The following is a 17,608-nucleotide window of genomic DNA, read 5'->3' as shown; positions in this document are numbered from 1 at the left end:
TGTAAGAGCACAGAGTATAGCTTAAAGCAGGCAGCTAATTGTACTGTAGTTGCTATTTTCCACCAATGGGTTGGATTTGATTAACAGCTGCTATACATTAGGGTGGGCAACATTTTTCTGTTGAAAGCCACCCTCCCTCCAGTGCAATCCGTTGCCAGCGCTCTGTAAATCAAGAATCAATGACGGAGCCTGAGACAAAAGTGTTCTTGACTAAGTGATTCAGAACAAAGATTACCCTGTTCCTATTTTCATCTAGCCTGTTTCAGATTAGATTCCCCAGTCCTATACAAGTCTGCCCAGCAATGCTAACCCTCCCTGGGAGATGATCAGAGAAGCAGAGCCATCACCGCATCTGAAGCTTTGACAGTCAAGGCAGAACAGGTGCAGGTTTCTTGGAGTTTGTGCTATGCTGGGATAGAGCAGCAGAGATGGACCCAGATTGGGCCCCTCAGCTGACAATAGACCAGCATAGCATCTAGCAGATCCTTGGCTCTCCCAACTCTGCCCCAAACATCACATTTCAGGGCCCCTTAGAGACTGGCAGGAGAAGAAAGAACATCACCCTATGCCTTCTTCCCAATCCATTAGCACCAGGGGTCCCACTGGGTTTTACAGGGTCATTGTCAAATAAGTATGGGGGGGGGAGTACAACAGACCAATAGAGCTACTTTTCTGAATTTTCACAGGAACTTTTTTTTAATGCAAACTGATTTATTTTTCGATTTATTTCTCTCATAAAATTTACATTTTGCTCGATGGAACATTCAAAAAATTGAAACCATATTTTATTTCATAAAATTTAACCAAGGTGGAAATGTGGAAAACAGTACTTAAGATTGGGGGGGGGGGCTGAGAGATACCGAAATTCATCGATTCATCGATTCCCCAGTCCTAATTTTGACTCCCTTCCCCATTTTCCAGTGCAAATGATAGCCATGTCATTTGTGACTTCAATAGTTCTCAGTACTGTTGTCTGTTATCAGTGGGATTTTTTGTTCATGAAATAATTACAGCAGTGACATTCTATGGATCAAGTATAGTGGTGTACCCAGTGGCATCACAATGGGGGGCGGTGCACCCTGGGTGCCATGTCTGTGGGAGTTACAAGAAGGCATCCCGAGGGGGCTTACCCCACCGCCGCGACGCGAGCAGCCATTATGCCGCCGCTGCTGCATGTGGAGGATCCTCCATTCTCAGCTGCAGCCATGAGGAGAGGATCCCGGCGCTGGCAGCAAACCGCTATGTACAGCACATGTGCGGCATCACATGCATGCACTGTACATAATGCCGCCACACATGCGCTGTACATAGTGGTTTGCTGCCGGTGCCACACGGACGGCCATGGGATCTCTCCATCACAGCTATAACCACATGTAGAGGATCTGTCTGTTTGCGTTTGCAACCGCGAGCAGAGGATCCCGGCACCATCCGTATGGCACTGGGGCGCCGCTGCCGGCAAACCACTATGTACAGCACATGTGCGATGTCGCTACATACGCCACATGCGTCATACATAGTGACTTCGCACATGCGCCCTATGTAGCGACGCCCCGCCCCGGGTGTCACAACGCCTACATTCACCCCAGGTGTACCAAAGTATTCCTAAGCAAGATTTTACAGAGACGATCAGTGTAAGGACACTTTTGCTGTTTTGCTGGGATATAGAATCATATAATTGTGAAGCTAGAAGGGACCGTGGGGGTCATCTAGTTCAGCCCCCTGCAATGCAGGGATTTTTTGCCCAATTTGGGACTCAAACCCATGAGCCTGAGATTAAGAGTCCCGTCCGGATTAACAGTGCGAGGGCCCTTTCAGGTACTAATGATTTTGAAATATTTGAAGGATATTATTCAAGTTTTTAATGCCTCAGTCCCCCATCTAGAGTTAGAACTGAATGCACCATACAGCCCAGTGACAGGCAATCTTATTTGTAAACCAGTGATATTAAAATAAATGGGAGTTAATGTCGCTGATTTCAACATTTTGTGATTTGCTTCCATTGACAACTAATATTTCTATGGTGCCAGTTAACTTGGATAGTTCATGTTCCATCTAGGTTAGTAATACAATAAAAAAAATGCTTATACCAGCATAGTTCTAATTTACTTGTCAATGTATCTGTGAATGCACACGTCAATCCAAAAAAGGTGTCCTATATGTGGTCATCATATATAGTTATTTTAGAGGTATGCACTCATCTCTAAATTATCTTGTTTTTTTATTAGTTTGCCTTGGGATGGTGTAGGGTAAAAAGGTTGCTTAAATATCTTAAGCATAAAGAGCGTTTTTGCAAAGTTTCAAGTAATATTATATAAGATAGAGAGAATTTTATCAAGGCACAATAAGAACATCATGCAATTTAATTTCTGATCATTTAGCAAAGTAGAATCTGGCTGATTCCAATTAACAGGCATAGGCTCGTTTGTAAAGTCTCTTAAAAATTAGCCATGCAAGTAAAATTCACTATACTTAAGTGTAGTGCATATTCGGGGAGCCTTCATTGCAGTTTGCTTTTAGATTCATGTTTGTCTTGTTCTTTTGAAGATATGCACAATCTTCTTTGGTTATTAAAATGATTTACATTTTTTCTTTTTTAAAAAAGGGGAAAGACCCTCTAGGAAAACTGTTACTGGAACTAATGTGTTTCGGTTTCCAATCTAACCCTCCAGCTCAATCTGCTGTTTTGTTTTGTTTACACCTCATTGAATTCCCTTTGTCTTTCAATCCTTGCTCTGCTGATGAAGTCATCTGTCTGCATTTTCCCCCCCGCTGACTTTCGAAAACCAAGCCACAAAGCTGTACGTCTCCTGCAAAAGTTAATAAGGCAGGCCAAATGATCCTATAGTTTGATGATGGTGAGTGTCATGGCAAATAAAAGGACATCCAGCAGAGTTCACTCAGCCCATATTGCCTCTTAAGACCAAAATCTTCCTTCAGATGCTTATGTGACTGGAAATATTGTAGTGGTTGCTCTCTAAACAGGGATATGGCAGAGTAGTTTCCTATTTTGTCCTATGTAAGGGGGAGAAAACTTATTGCAGTCCACAAGGAAGCAACATCCTCAGAAGGCCAGTGTTTTCCAAGTGTTTTAAAAGAGAAGCTTCCTAAGAAGGTGCAAATACTGGCTAGGAATGCGCTGGAACCAATATGTTTCTAGAAGTCACCGTAATAATAAAAGTAGAGCTTTTCCCCCAGCTCCCCCCAGTCCCTGAAATGGCTGCAAATGCTTCATTGATTAGGCACAAAGGTTTCTCCACATCATCCCAAAATGAGAGGGATCACATGGGGAAAATAAGAAACTACCATATTTTTTGCTCCATAAGACACACTTTTTTCCTCCTAAAAAGTAAGAGGAAATGTCTGTGCGTCTTATGGAGTGAATGTGTGTTCCCTGGAGCCAAATTGCCCAGGGGGTAAAGGCAGATCTTTCTTTTTTAAAGAAAGAAAGAAAGAAAGAAAGAAAGAAAGAAAGAAAGAAAGAAAGAAAGAAAGAAAGAGCTACAGGCTAACAAGAGGGAATGAGCTTAAAGGAACCCGCTCAGCAGCTGATTGCAAGAGATCCGGGAGGGAGATAAGAGAGCTAGCTCCCTTCCCGGCCCCTTGCCTAGGCCTCAATTGTTGTCTGCAGAGGGAGACATGTGACTGGCTGATTAGATTATCTGTCTGAAAACTGTGGAAACGGGTCCCTTTCCTTTCCTAAACAAGCTGCAGAATTGTGAGTTGAACCCCATAAAACAGGATTTTTTCCCTTTGCAATGTAAGCTGAAAAACTTTGAGCTGATCCTCAAAAATGGAGCTTTCCCCCTTTGGAAAAGAAGCTTCCTCAAATATTTAATGGGGGGGGGCAAAGGCACATAGGCCTATAAGAGTTGGCTGCTATGCCTAGGACAATTCAAGTAAGCAAAATATTTTTTTTCTTGTTTTCCTCCTCTAAAAACTAGGTGCGTCCCATGGTCAGGTGCGTCTTATGGAGCGAAAAATACGATAGTTTGCTTGCATGAATCGGTTTTAAGCCTATTGCTAATTGGATATTTATTTATATTCATAGTATTTTATTTATTCAATTTCTCTAACACCTTTCATCCAAGGATCATAGGGAAGTTTACAATATAAAAATACATACCAAAATGACAAACGAAAACAAATACGGATTTCCATTTGACGATGCAAGCCTAAGCTTGTCTCCTCAGAATTTCTATTGAATTCAATGGAACCTACTCACAAGTAAGCAGGGTTAGGACTGCAGCCTAAGTCCCTGTTTCATGGTACACAGTCTGTCTGGAAAGAAAACAAACTCTGATATGCATAGAAGCGACTTCTGGCGCCAGTGCGGCACCAGACGAACATGGCCTCCGGCAGGAGCTCCGTAATCCGGGGGAATACGGAGTATTTTGCCATTTGGGACACCTGCGGGAAAAGGTAAGAAAATACAGGGGTTTCCCGGGGAAAACGGGGTACTTGGCAGCTATGAAGGCAAGTAAGCATGACCTGAACCAAGTTTCATGGCATGATTACAATTTTCATTTACTAAGTTGGTGTGGGGTATAATCAAACATCATCCAGGAAGTAATCGCGGTTTCCTGTGAAATATTGTGGTTAAATGCATAGTTCAGCTCTATTATGTCCTTTAATGTAAGCTTTCTATATCAGTAATGATAACCAGGATATAGCTGTGCTGTAGATTGGGTATCTAGTTTATGAAGTGCAGCTAAATCAAAAATAATTGTGCTTCCCTCAACAGCAAAATGTTTCTTTTGTTATTACAGTACTAAATTGCCTGCCTCCTTTTGTTAGGGGTAGAATATTTTCTCCTTTGTTTTATTCCCTAGCCTACTATAGCACTTGTCTAAACAGCTCATCTAAGTGAGACTGATGTTTCTCAAGGACTGTAAGTGATGAGAGGATCTACCCTTTGCTCTTCAGTTATCTCTTCACAGTTATTGTCACGCTTATCTGCAGTTCTCCGAGAGAAATAGTTCAATTTTGCTGGGTTGCAAACATTCATTTCTCTTATTCAGACCATAGATTTGCCTCAGGGCATGCTAGGAAAAATATTTAGGATCTCATCTTGTGGTATCACCTAACTTCGAAGGAAAACAGAATAGAACTTAACGCTTTGTGAAAACTGCCCATTCCAGGTTCCAGGTGTTGTTTAGTAAGTAAATCAGGTGTGATGAGATTCAAAGCCTTGACAATATATTAGCCTTTAGGTCAAATGAGGTAACTGCAGGTATGTGTATATTTTTTAAAACGTGTGTCTGGAAAATTTTATTTTGGCAAAGAGACAAGTAGCCAGCAGAACTTTTCCATGTAGTGAGGGGGCTGTGGACACCTGTCGACACAGAGGCCAGCTGTGACAATCCACTATGAGGATAAAATCATTCCTCTCCATGTTGAGTTGAATGCTTCCATTGTTGCAGAGCCAAGAGCAGTATCTTCCCCGATGAGGTCAGGATATGCACAAGGAACTTGCATCACTTTGACCCACAACATGGTCCCCTTTCTCCTGTTCATCATGACTAATTTGAGCTATCTGAAGGGGGTAGGCCAGGTGAATCCAAAGAGAGCCAGTGTGGTGTAGTGGTTAAGATTCCCTGCTCCTCCACATGCAGCTACTGGGTGACCTTGGGCTAATCACACTTCTTTGAAGTCTCTCAGCCTCGCTCACCTCACAGAGTGTTTGTTGTGGGGGAGGAATGAAAGGAGATTGTTAGCCGCTTTGAGACTCCGTAAAGGTAAAGGGACCCCTGACCATTAGGTCCAGTCGTGACCGACTCTGGGGTTGCGGCACTCATCTCATGTTATTGGCCGAGGGAGCTGGCGTAGAGCTTCCGGGTCATGTGACCAGCATGACAAAGCCGCTTCTGGCTAACCAGAGCAGCATATGGAAACGCCGTTTACCTTCCCGCTGGAGTGGTACCTATTTATCTACTTGCACTTTGACATGCTTTCGAACTGCTAGGTTGGCAGGAGCTGAGACCGAGCAACGGGAGCTCACCCAGTCGTGGGGATTCGAACCACCAACCTTCTGATCGGCAAGCCCTAGGCTCAGTGGTTTAGACCACAGCGCCACTCATGTCCCTTCATTGAGACTCATTAGGGTAGTGAGAAAGCGGGATATCAAATCCAAACCTCTTCTCTTAATGCATCTCTCTCTCTCTCTCTCTCTCTCTCTCTCTCTCTCTCTCTCTCTCTCTCTCTCTCTCTCTCTCTCTGTGTGTGTGTGTGTGTAGGCGTGTGTCTGGCACCTTAAAGGAGCCTGTAGTGTAGCTGAGGTACTTGACAAATACAGTCACAAATACTGTCACAAATACTGGTCACAAATAACCTTTTGTGGGTAAGGTGCTTGAGAGGGTCATGGCAGTCCAGCTGCAAACACACATCATGACCCATTTTCATCTGGGTTTAGGGTTGGTTTGGGGACAGAATCAGTATTTGCCATTATGATGTATGGGGAGCTGGGGGGGGGGATTGTGACCTTGTTGCTCCTGCTTGATCTCTCAGCAGCTTTCAGTATCATTTACCACAATATCCTCCTCGATCATCTCTGTGAGTTGGGAATTGGTGTTGCAGTGGTTCTAGTCCTACCTACAGTCAGGTTCAGAGAATAGAGTTGGGGGTTTATGTGTCCACAGTTGTGCTGTAGGGTGCCACAGGGCATTATCTTATCCCGAAATCTGCCTAGTACAGTATCTATATTAAGCTACTGGGAATGGTCATTAGGAGACTTGAGACATGATGCCATCAGTATGCTGACTTCCAGCTTTCTTTCTGATTCAGGAGAACCTGTGACAGCTTTAAACCAGTGCCTGGATGCAGTGGTGGGCTGGATGAAGCCAATAAACTGAGACTGAATACTGATAAGATGGAATCTTTGTGAGCGTGGTTCCCAGGTTCTGGGGTTGGGGAGTACACTCTCTCTGAAAGAGCAGGTACATAGTTTGGGGATTCTTCTAGATCCATCTTTGTCAGTGGATGCTCCAGTGACCTTTGTGATAAGGGGTGTCTATTATCAGTTTAGGGCGATATACCAGCTACAGTCATACCTCGGTTTAAGTACGCCTCAATTTGAGTACAGTATTTTCAGTTTAAGTACTCCGCGGACCTGTCTGGAACAGATTAATCCACTTTCCATTACTTTCAATGGGAAAGTTCACTTCAGGTTAAGTTCGCTTCAGGTTAAGTACAGACTTCCGGAACCAAGTGTGTTTGTAAACAGAGGTACCACTGTATACTCTTTCCTGGACAGGCATAGCTTAGCCACTGTGATTCATGCTTTGGTAACCTAACAATTGGACTACTGTAATGCATTCTATGTGGGGCTTCCCTTGGAATTGGTCCAGAAGCTGTAGTTGGTGCAGAATGTTGTGGACAGGATGCTGAGTGGAGCATTTGGATGAACACATACTGCACAAATGCCGAGGTAACTGTGCTGATCAGCTACTGGGCCATATTCAAGCTCTTGTTAACAAAGAGAGACCTGAGCAACTCCGGAAAAGGATACCTGAAAAACCTGTCCCTGTACAGGCCTGAAGTTCACTTTTATCATCTGGGTAAATTCTACTTGTAGCACTGCACCCTACAGAATATCATAGGGTGGTGACCCAAAAATGAGAATTATCTGCTGTGGTCCCTGTACTACCTAATTCCCTTTCCTCTGTCATATGTAAAGCAGCAATCAACGTTCGCTTCAGACACCTTGTAAAGGCTTATCCTTCTGCCCAGGTTTTCCCAGACCCATAAGACTGAACCCTGTTTTGTTGGTTTTATATGCTTTACATGTTTTTTATACTGCTTTTATACTAGTTTTGGGCTGTATTTTTCTATTAATAATGCTGTTTGGGTTTTTGATATTGTATGCTGCTCAGAGATTTTGGTTCATAAATGCTTATAAAATAAATAAATAAGTTCACGAATACTCAGGTGTTGACTGCTGCATGTCTTATACTTTTAAGTGCTGCTGCTGCATGTCACTTATCAAATATTGTCAAATAAGGATTGCCAACTGAAAGCCTAAGGTCATGTTATGTCAAAAAAAATTGAATACTGCCTATCAGATACAGTTGAATGTTGACATGTACAGCATGTCAGTTTCCAGTTATTGTTAAAAAACTGTTTGTCTAATATGTCATTTTGGCTGCTTATTTGAGCCAAATACCATCCAATGTGAACACTACTAATGCAGAGCCTTTGGATGCTAATATATAGTAGATTTAATGTCAGTGACAAGTGAAGTGTGAATGATATCAAGATATAATTGAATGCTGGTTGGTTGGTTGGTTGAATGAATGAATAAATGTTCTGAACATGTAATTGGTTACATGCTTGTTTGTGAGTGACTGGACTATGTCTTGTAGCTACATTTGATTATTAGTGGTTATTAGTGATCGTAATTAGTGGCGTGGTCTGGTCCATGGGGTCACGAAGAGTTGGACATGACTAAACGACTACAAAGTGGTTGTAATGAGATGCATAACATGATGAAGTTATAACACAATAAAAAATAAATTGTGGATCGTGAATGACCAAGGCCTGAAAGGCTAGCCTTTGGCAGTTCAACCACCTCAGTCTCTATGTAGCAGAATAGAAAGACTGCAAGTGGAATATTTGACAGCTCCACCCTTTAAGCAAAGGGTATATCAATTCTTCTGGCAGACTTTTTAATGTACAAGTCAATCACAGAGTGACTTCTTCTAAGAGGTTACTGATAAAAATAAGCAGAAATGAAATACATAGCAAAGACATTTCCTTTTATCTTGCACCACCTTGTTAGAAATAAGAAAAAGCTGGCCATTTATTGTTTTGACAGTAAGAATAATATAAATATTATAAATGAATGAATGTACAATTCACTGCTTTATTTGTTGCATTTCTAACCCACTTTTTCCTCCAAGGAGCTCAAGGTGGTATACATAGCTCTCCCTCTCCTCAGCCCCCTCCCTCCCACAACAAACCCTATGAGGTAGGTTAGGCTGAGAGATTATGACTGGCCCAAGGTCACTAGTAAGCATTATGGCCATGTAGGGATTTAAGTCCTGGTCTCCCAGCAACCTAACCACTACACCACACTGGCTCTTACGGTCCAATTTTATGTATGCTTACTTGGCTGTATTTCTACTGTATGTTCAGTCAATCTTATACCCAAGTAAGTAGGCTCAGAGTCGTGTAGTGATATAAATGCTTCACACACACCAGAACTTCCTCCTGTTCCCTCCAACTCCAAATGCTTGGGCACAGATGAGTTGAGGCTGCAGCTGGCAAAAGCTTTACTGTATATAGCAAAAAGCCTTGATTTTAGGATACATGCCTACAAGGGCTGGGTTCTGATGGCCTAAGTGCCAGACTCACCTGGCACCTTCATTACATATCTTTAGGTGCCAGATGAAAATGTTTCTCTTTGGCTAAGCCTTGTGGGAGGGGCTTATCGGGTTGTTTTGTTCTTGATTTTCTGTTCTCATTTTGTATTTTTATGTTGTGAACTGCCCTGTGACCTTTGGATGAAGGGTGGTATGCAAATCAAATCAACCAATAAACACATTATTCTAGCTGTTTGGTTACTGCTGAGAACATGAAATCTGTGGGTGCTGCTCCACATGCTGTTTTTGGGATGGCATAGTCATGTGGCATGGTTATATTAATGTAAATAAGACTAGCCAATTCCTGACTTGATTAAAATTGGTGTAACTACTAATTTTACAAGAGGTTAGGCAACTCCTTTTCATTAGCAATGAACCATGTAGGGTGGCAGGACATACTCTGTTTGCATTAGCTGTAGCAATGAATTGAGGCAGGGAGCCTAAGAGCTCGCTATGTGCTCTGTTTTCAGGAACAGCAGAGATAGGATTTAATTACTATTACAAGGCTGCATACAATGGGTTTTTACAACAGCCTGTACAATTTTTTTACATGTGTGTCCATCACAGCTGTGTGCTTTCAATGACGATGTGTGTTATACACAAGCCAGAGAATTTGGATTTGTTGCAGTTTCTCTACAATTTGAATGCAGCTTCCCACCCCATTTGCAGCCATATAGTGGGGGTGAAGCAGTACATAGTCACCATTTTCCCAGACTTAAATTCTTGTCCCAGGCTGTTCTTTCCAAATGCTTCTTCGGCAAGTTGTAGGTCTCCTCCTCGCTCTAGTATTTGAATAGTGCTGCTGTTTCACACCCACTTCACAAGTTGTGAGCTTGACTGAACAACAGTTCACTCCAACCCCAGCAGTCTCCTCAATGTTTAGATCATCAGTGTCAGTTTCCCTGTTGTGTTTGCTATTGCTCACTATTAAAGCTCTGCAGCATCCGTCCCTTTGCCGAAGCTGGAATGTTAGACATCTTGCTGTGGTTGTTCAGTTCTTCGTAGGGATTGGCACACCACTGGGCCATGGAGCATAGCCAAGGCTAGAAGTCAACCTGGTGTTTGTACATCTCGCTCTGGCTGTTTTTTTTTTACTAAACAAGAACTTGTTCTGCACCTACTGTGCTACTATTCTGTTGCTGTTGACAATCTTTTGAGATGTAATGTCTTGGAAACTGTTCACTTTTCATTTATTCTTGTCACTTTTCATTGGCTCTACGCTTAGAACGAAGCATGGTCTGCAAACATCCAGCCACTCCTAAACTATCAGCCTAACACAGGAACGGAATGTCCAGTGGGGCAGTGCCATAGCAATAGCCTCTGGCAGCAGCATCAATGGCATTCACCAGGAGGGGGAAGGATGAGGCAGCGGTGAAATTGTGGCTGCAAGGGCATATTCCTGAAGCCAATCCAGTGGTCCCATCCCACTCACACAGCCCCCACCTCACTGTTGTATCACATCTCCATTCAGTAAGCTGATCTAACATTCCCCACATGCCCAGAGGGGAATGTGAGAGTAGTTGAAAGTGACGCTTATCATCCTTTCCCTATGACCATCCTAGCTGAGGCTGATGCGAGCTGCCGTCCAACACCATCTGGAGGCCCACAGGTTCCCCACACCTTCAATTGACGTTCTTTCGAGCAGGTAAATAAAAGGAATTGATGGAGGGAGACCCTAACACAGGCATCCCCAAACTGCGGCCCTCCAGATGTTTTGGCCTACAACTCCCACGATCCCTAGCTAACAGGACCAGTGGTCGGGGAAAATGGGAATTGTAGTCCTAAACATCTGGAGGGCCGAAGTTTGGGGGTGCCTGCCCTAACACCACTTGCCTGAATGTAATCCTCATTCAGTGTCACTTATTTCTGGGAAGTCATGTATAGGATTGCACTACTACAGCTATCCTATTTTCTGGTCCCACATTTGTGCTGTCCCAGAAAAAGAATAAAGTAGATAATTTAGCAAACTAATATTTAGGAAATCATCCAAATAGCTTAGTAAGTATTTAAAAAACCAATATTCTAAAATCATTAGTGGGGCACTGGGAGAATGATTACATAAGTAACATTCTGAAGAAAGAATATTGGCCTGTAAAAATTACAGAGTTAAGTGGAATTTGCCCACAGTGCTCTCAGTCTTTGAATATTTCGTGTAATAAATTTGTACCTCCAGTCAGTCCTTTGTGAGTAGTACCTTGCTTAATAAGATTCTTTGAGTTTGTATGATACCCTCTTTCTCTTTTTTGGCCGAATCTCATTCTCATTGTTGTAAGAGACTGACATTAAGGGAAGGGAATGTCTCCTCTAACAGCACTACCATCCCTACCATATTACATTTATATAGCCTTCAGCCAATTAACAAGTACTCTTTTAAATCTGATTAACTGCAAGTTCCTAAACTGCTGCAGTGACCCAGAACCTTATGGTGATTATTTCATGAAAGTCCCAAAGTTTGTGTGTGCATGCTCTCTCTGTGTGTTGCAATTTGCTTATAAAAGTTTTATATTCTTCCCTCAAAACTCCTTCCCATTCTTTGTTCAAGCTTCTTCTTGAATGCCCACTGTTCCATTTAGCTTCTTAAAAGAATGGGGATTTTGCTGATAGGGTTCAGAGCTTGACTCTGAGGTCTCCTTAGACGAGGAGCGGGACCCTCTAGCAAGTCTCCACACTTCCCACCACCCTGGAAAGCCATCAGATGTGGACATCCTTGTCCCAGGACTAGAGGTCCCCAAACCAGCTGGCTCGATTCTTAACTGGCCAACCCCATGACTACTGGAGCAGAGGAAGTGGTGAGCCAGGTAGAAACGGCAGAACCACTGCCATCAAAGTGCTTAATTAGCTGCTGGTGAGTAAGGGGAAGCTAATGGGAAATACCATCTCAGATCAGGACCTGACTGAAAGCCAGGAAGGGGTTAAGCCTCTAGCTCCTGTATAAGCTCCCAGTCTGAGCTGCTTCATTTCCAAATCAACAGCTCTTATCAAAGTTTTGTTTTCTTCACCTGGGTGAAATGACTGTGGCCAGGTGACCTGATTCTACTCATTCTCTTATCCAGGTGCTTACAATTGATGTCTGATCTCTGCTTCATGGTGTCTGCTCTCTCTTCTTGGGGTCCTTTGTATTCACACTGGGCTTGTACAAGAAAGCCATTCTAACACACAACACCTTCAGATAGAGAACTGCCCCTGACATTCCTTCAGTAGCCACCTCTGTACTCACAGGTAAGCACTCCTGCTCAACTTCTTTCTCTGGGTGGGTAGGACAGCCCATCTTGAGTGAGCCCCAGTCTATTTGCATATGCACCCTACCTGCCAGGCTGTCTAGATCCCCATAAGGAAAAATTTACCAGGGGGTTCAGGATGGGGTAGCAGCTGGTGGCTCCTGAAGTGTTACTAGAAATGGGAGAGGCTTGCTGGGCGTCTTCTCATCACACCATGCTTATTTGAAAACTGAAGAAAATATTGCCAGTATATTGACATTGCAGCATGTCCTTCCACGTGGGATCATGTGGATAGAGATTTTCCACCAAGGATTGATGAAAGTTGTATTTCAATCTACTTGTTCTTAGGTGGAAGAAAAAGAGGCAATAGGCTGCCACAGAGCCTCTTTGATACTGCATTTGGAGCCTCTGCTTGCTACCCTATCATGATGCCGAAGGTAAACTTTCCCCCTTTGTGGACTATGCGGAATTGGAGAGAAAGCTGCTTTTTGCATTCTTTCAAACATCAAGCCCACCTCAAGGAGCGTCATTGTCTGATTAGGATTGCTCACCTCAAAATTGAACTGAGACCAGTCTGCCACATCTTTTTAGCAGATACCATATTCCTTTAGCAGCTGGCAATGATGCTGCAAGTGACACATGCTGAGCAGTATAGAGCTTTGATCTTTCCTAGTAAGCTGGATTTTACATGGACAAGCTTCCAATTCTGAAGGCCTTGAGTCTACTATCTCTAAAGGACTTGTATATGATCTCAAGGGCAGTGAATGTCCGAATTTCCAATAATTGTGAATGAAGAGGTGAAGATCCCCAGGATATCAGGTGTACGACCACTGCATCCAAATGTGCAAAAAGCCACAAGCAGAGCAATCCCACTTTAATGAAAAATAAAGTGTGTTTCCATCACATTTCTCTGTCTAAATGCACTTCTTTGATGTTGTTTTGCTGCCATACCCAGTAGGATTCCAGGTAAACGGAGCCCTCTTCACCTTGTTTTTCTTTTTCAAGCAATAAAGGAGTGTTAGCAAGCCAGAAAAACAGGGCATAAATATGAGCACCATTTAAACAAGTGATCTCCTCCTCCTCTCGCATTCCGTATTCTGAGAAGCATCGTGCTCATTTTTTTAATTAGAAATTCAAAATTTATTGCACTTTCTTAAGTGGCTTCTAAATGTTTCTGATAATACGCTGACAATAAAGAGCTCCTGTGTCCATCTACTTAATAGTGAAGATGAGTCAGCAACACAGGAAGCTGTAGCCTTGGGAGAGCAAATACTGGCTGAAAGCCTGCTGCTGCATTTTATTATTCTGATGAAGTGATGAAGTGTAAAACTTGTACAGTGTCATTTCGCCGTGCATCTCTTTAGGGGTTCACAAAGAGTAGCAATTTCTTAAATGTAGGCAAGGAAAGTGTTGCTTTTAGTTAATGCATCATAAAAGGTCATCGTAAGTATATATGCAGAACTGTCAAAATGATGAGTGCATAAATCAACATGCTGAAGCTCAGTTTACATCTGTTCTTTTTCTTTTCAAAAAAAGAAGTTTCCAGGCCATATTGTTGAAGAGATAAGTTTGAAAAGTGGTGATGTATGCTGAGATCTCGGAATCCACTGATTGGGGTACGTAGCTGTAAAACATCTCTAGTGGGTGGAGGAACCACCTTCAATGGCCTTCACAGTTCTTTGCACCTAGCCAAGACAGGTAGAAGCAGAATAACTTTGCAGAAACAATGTGCAAACATGTTGCACATGAATTACATATCTAGGTGGCACTAATCAGCTCCCCTTGGCACAAAACGTGCATCACCTTAGTGCAGCATTCTGATTTTCTTTTAAAGCAGGATATTTAAAAAGACCAGAATGCTAAAAGATGCAGGTAACAAAATATAGTAGAATGAATGACATAAGATTAGCTACCATTTTGGGACCCAGAGCTCTTTGTGGAGCTAGTTCTTTACACAATGTTGTTCTACAGACTTACATTTTCTTTTTCCCAGATGAATACTCCGCTGTTCACCGGGATTGTGATTTATTCAATCATTCTAATGAATTTAGATTTATGCTCCATATTTTCTGGCATTGCCCTTTTAACGTGTTCAATGCATAACACACATAGTGTGTGTGTGTGTGTGTGTTTGTGTGTTTGTGTGTTTGTGTGTTAGCATGTGGATAGGATTGTAATTCAATGTGTCAAATATATTACTTTTGTAGCAGATTTTAATTCATATTATTGAATGTCAAATAAAATGTCACAATGGGGATGATAACGTTCACATTACCTTGAGTCGAAACAAAATAAAAGAATTCCTTCCAGTAGCACCTTAGAGACCAACTAAGTTTGTCATGTGCATGCACATGAAAGCTCATACCAATGACAATCTTAGATGGTCTCTAAGGTGCTACTGCAAGGAATTCTTTTATTTTGTTTTAACTGTGGCAGACCAACACGGCTACCTACCTGTAACTATTACCTTGAGTGTGAAAGTAGCAATTGGCTGATTGTGGGTTTTTCTTCCTTATATGCAGTGGAAGACCTCTCATTTCAATACAGAATCATAGAATTGTGGAGTTGGAAGGGACCACGAGAGTCATCTAGTCCAAAGCCCTGTAGTGCAGGAATAATAATAATAATAATAATAATAATTAATAGTAATTTATTATTACGGTCGGAGACCAGCTTGTAAAACACATAATGGGACTACACTCCCAAAAGCAAAGCAGACATTTAAAACAATATACAGCAATGGCTTACATGTTAAAAAATGTGCTAAACACATAAAATCTTTGGGGGAAACTACCATAGAAAATTGGCCCAGAGTCAGCCATGGGTCCGAGTACTGTATGGGGATTTTCTTGACAGGCTAATTTGTATTGGGGGATGGTCTGCGCCTACAGATCTGTAGACAGAATCTGGCGACCATCCGGGTCGTCTTATGATCTTTACCTAAAAGGAGAAGATTGAATTTGTTTTTTTCTGGGAGGTCAGCAAGCCTCTTTGGCAAGTGGTCAATAATATCTCTATGTGCCAAATTATAGAAAGGGCATCTAAAAAATAGATGTTCAGGGCTTCCTATATCCCCCAATGGGCAGGCACAAAGTCTCTGGGCATATGGGGCTTTTTTGAAGGATCCTTCCAGGACTGGGGAGGGCAGAGGGCAAAGGCTCTTCTTGCATTTTTGGATACAAGAAAATAGAGATATGCTGCCGGTGAAGCAACATATCTCTTGGTTTCTATAATTTTGTAGTCTGGGCACCTTAGGCCCTCGGAGTTGTCCCTCGGTGTCTATAATTCTTTGCCTGACCATAGCTTTGGCTTGGCCCAAGCCCAGGCTTAAAAGGGCTTGAGGGGCAAAGCCCAGTTTCTGAAGAATGTTCAGGACTGCTGTCTGCCAGCCTGACTGGAACTGGTCGCAAAGGATCAGTGGAGCTATACCACGGGGGAGCAGTTTCAGTGTCAGCCATTTATACATTGACCATTCTGGCAATAGTGCAGGAATCTTTTGCCCAATGTGAGGCTCAAACCCACAAACCTGAAATTAAGGGACTCATGCTCTACTGAATTTTAATCTTCTTTTGTGCTGGTGTCTTTTCTCTTGATCTCATCTGATTACATTATGGGACCATTTATTTATTCATTTATTTTCTGAAAAATTATGTGCAAGGAAGCTTTTGGATAACATTCAAAGCAGTGCATTCATTTAGTGCCAAACCGTGGAAGTCCTTATTCATTGTGTTACTTTGGCAAATCAATTGGGGGGGGGGTCATATGGTGCATTATTTTAGATTTTTTGAAGACAGAATGCTCTCTGATTTCTGTTGGGATTTCTAACGAATTGTCGATGGCATGAAATGCTAAAGACACCACCCCTGGTTTCACTGAATACATTGTAGTTAGTCTCGGTGGAATTAAAATATGAAAAGGAATTTGGATCAAATGTGATCATAAAATATGCTAAGCCTCAGTTAAAATATTGTGTTGAGGACACACAAGGAATGCTGTGAAAGAATGCCACCACAGCACACATTCCATTCTGAAATGGAATAATATCTTATTCATGCTGGCGTAGATTAGATTAGATCAAAATCTAATCCTACAGGCCTTTTTAAAGCAATGCAGGATTTTACACAGAAAGTAAAATGTAAAACACACCAGGCCTTATAACTATGTATATAACATCTGTAGTGCATTCAGTTAGAGAAATACTTGCACACAGTTGGTAAAAAGACAGTGGAGGTAATGGAGGATGGGGAAGTAGTAATTGAGGGCAGGGGACAGCACAAGTACCACCTACCTCTATGGTTGGAAAGCATCACTATAAATATCAAGAGGGGGGAATGAAGTGTTTGTGTATAGACAAATGCACACACAAGGATGTGCATGACCCGCATGCATGCTCATGCCCCTGTATAGACACAGTCCAAATGTGTCATCTATTTGTAGGTTCACATAGATGTGATTCAGATTTTATCTGACTTCGCAGGCGCCTGCAATATTTTTTTAAAAAAAATCTTGGATCTAAAAATAATAAAAGAAAAACTGTAAGCATTCATAGAAGCTTCATGCCAGGCACAAAAGAGCTTGCAGCAACTTTGCCCAGTGGCATGTGACTTTGCATCTCCCCACTAGTAGGTAAAGGTAAAGGACCCCTGACAGTTAAGTCCAGTCGCGAACGACTCTGGAGTTGTGGTGCTCATCTCGCTTTACTGGCCGAGGGAGCCGATGTTTGTGTGCAGACTGTTTTTTTCCAAGTCATGTGGTGAGCATGACTAAGCCGCTTCTGGCAAAACCAGAGCAGTGCACGGAAACGCCATTTACCTTCCCGCCACAGCAGAACCTATTTATCTACTTGCATGGGTGTGCTTTCAAACTGCTAAGTTAGTAACAGCTGGGACAGAGCAACAGGAGCTCACCTCGTTACACGGATTCGAACTGCCGATCTTCCGATCAGCAAGCCCTAGGCTCTGTGGTTTAGACCACAGCGCCACCTGCATCCCTCATTAAAAGATTGATTACGCACCCTTTACCAAGGAAGGTTAT

At 42.5% G+C, this 17,608-nt stretch overlaps 1 long non-coding RNA gene across 1 annotated transcript in view; it reads left to right on the top strand.

Annotated features, from left to right (window-relative positions):
- The first annotated feature begins 14,107 nt into the window (after positions 1–14,107).
- Positions 14,108–17,608, top strand: part of LOC118084771 (uncharacterized) — a 32,022-nt gene continuing 28,521 nt past the window's right edge. Inside the window, exon 1 of the long non-coding RNA XR_004692571.2 lies at positions 14,108–14,190. This is a non-coding gene — a long non-coding RNA (uncharacterized LOC118084771). The remainder of the gene's footprint in view (positions 14,191–17,608) is intronic.

Source organism: Zootoca vivipara, chromosome 4 (assembly GCF_963506605.1).
Source record: "Zootoca vivipara chromosome 4, rZooViv1.1, whole genome shotgun sequence".
Classification (NCBI taxonomy): Eukaryota; Metazoa; Chordata; class Lepidosauria; order Squamata; family Lacertidae; genus Zootoca; species Zootoca vivipara.
This window is presented reverse-complemented; position numbering and strand designations above follow the sequence as displayed.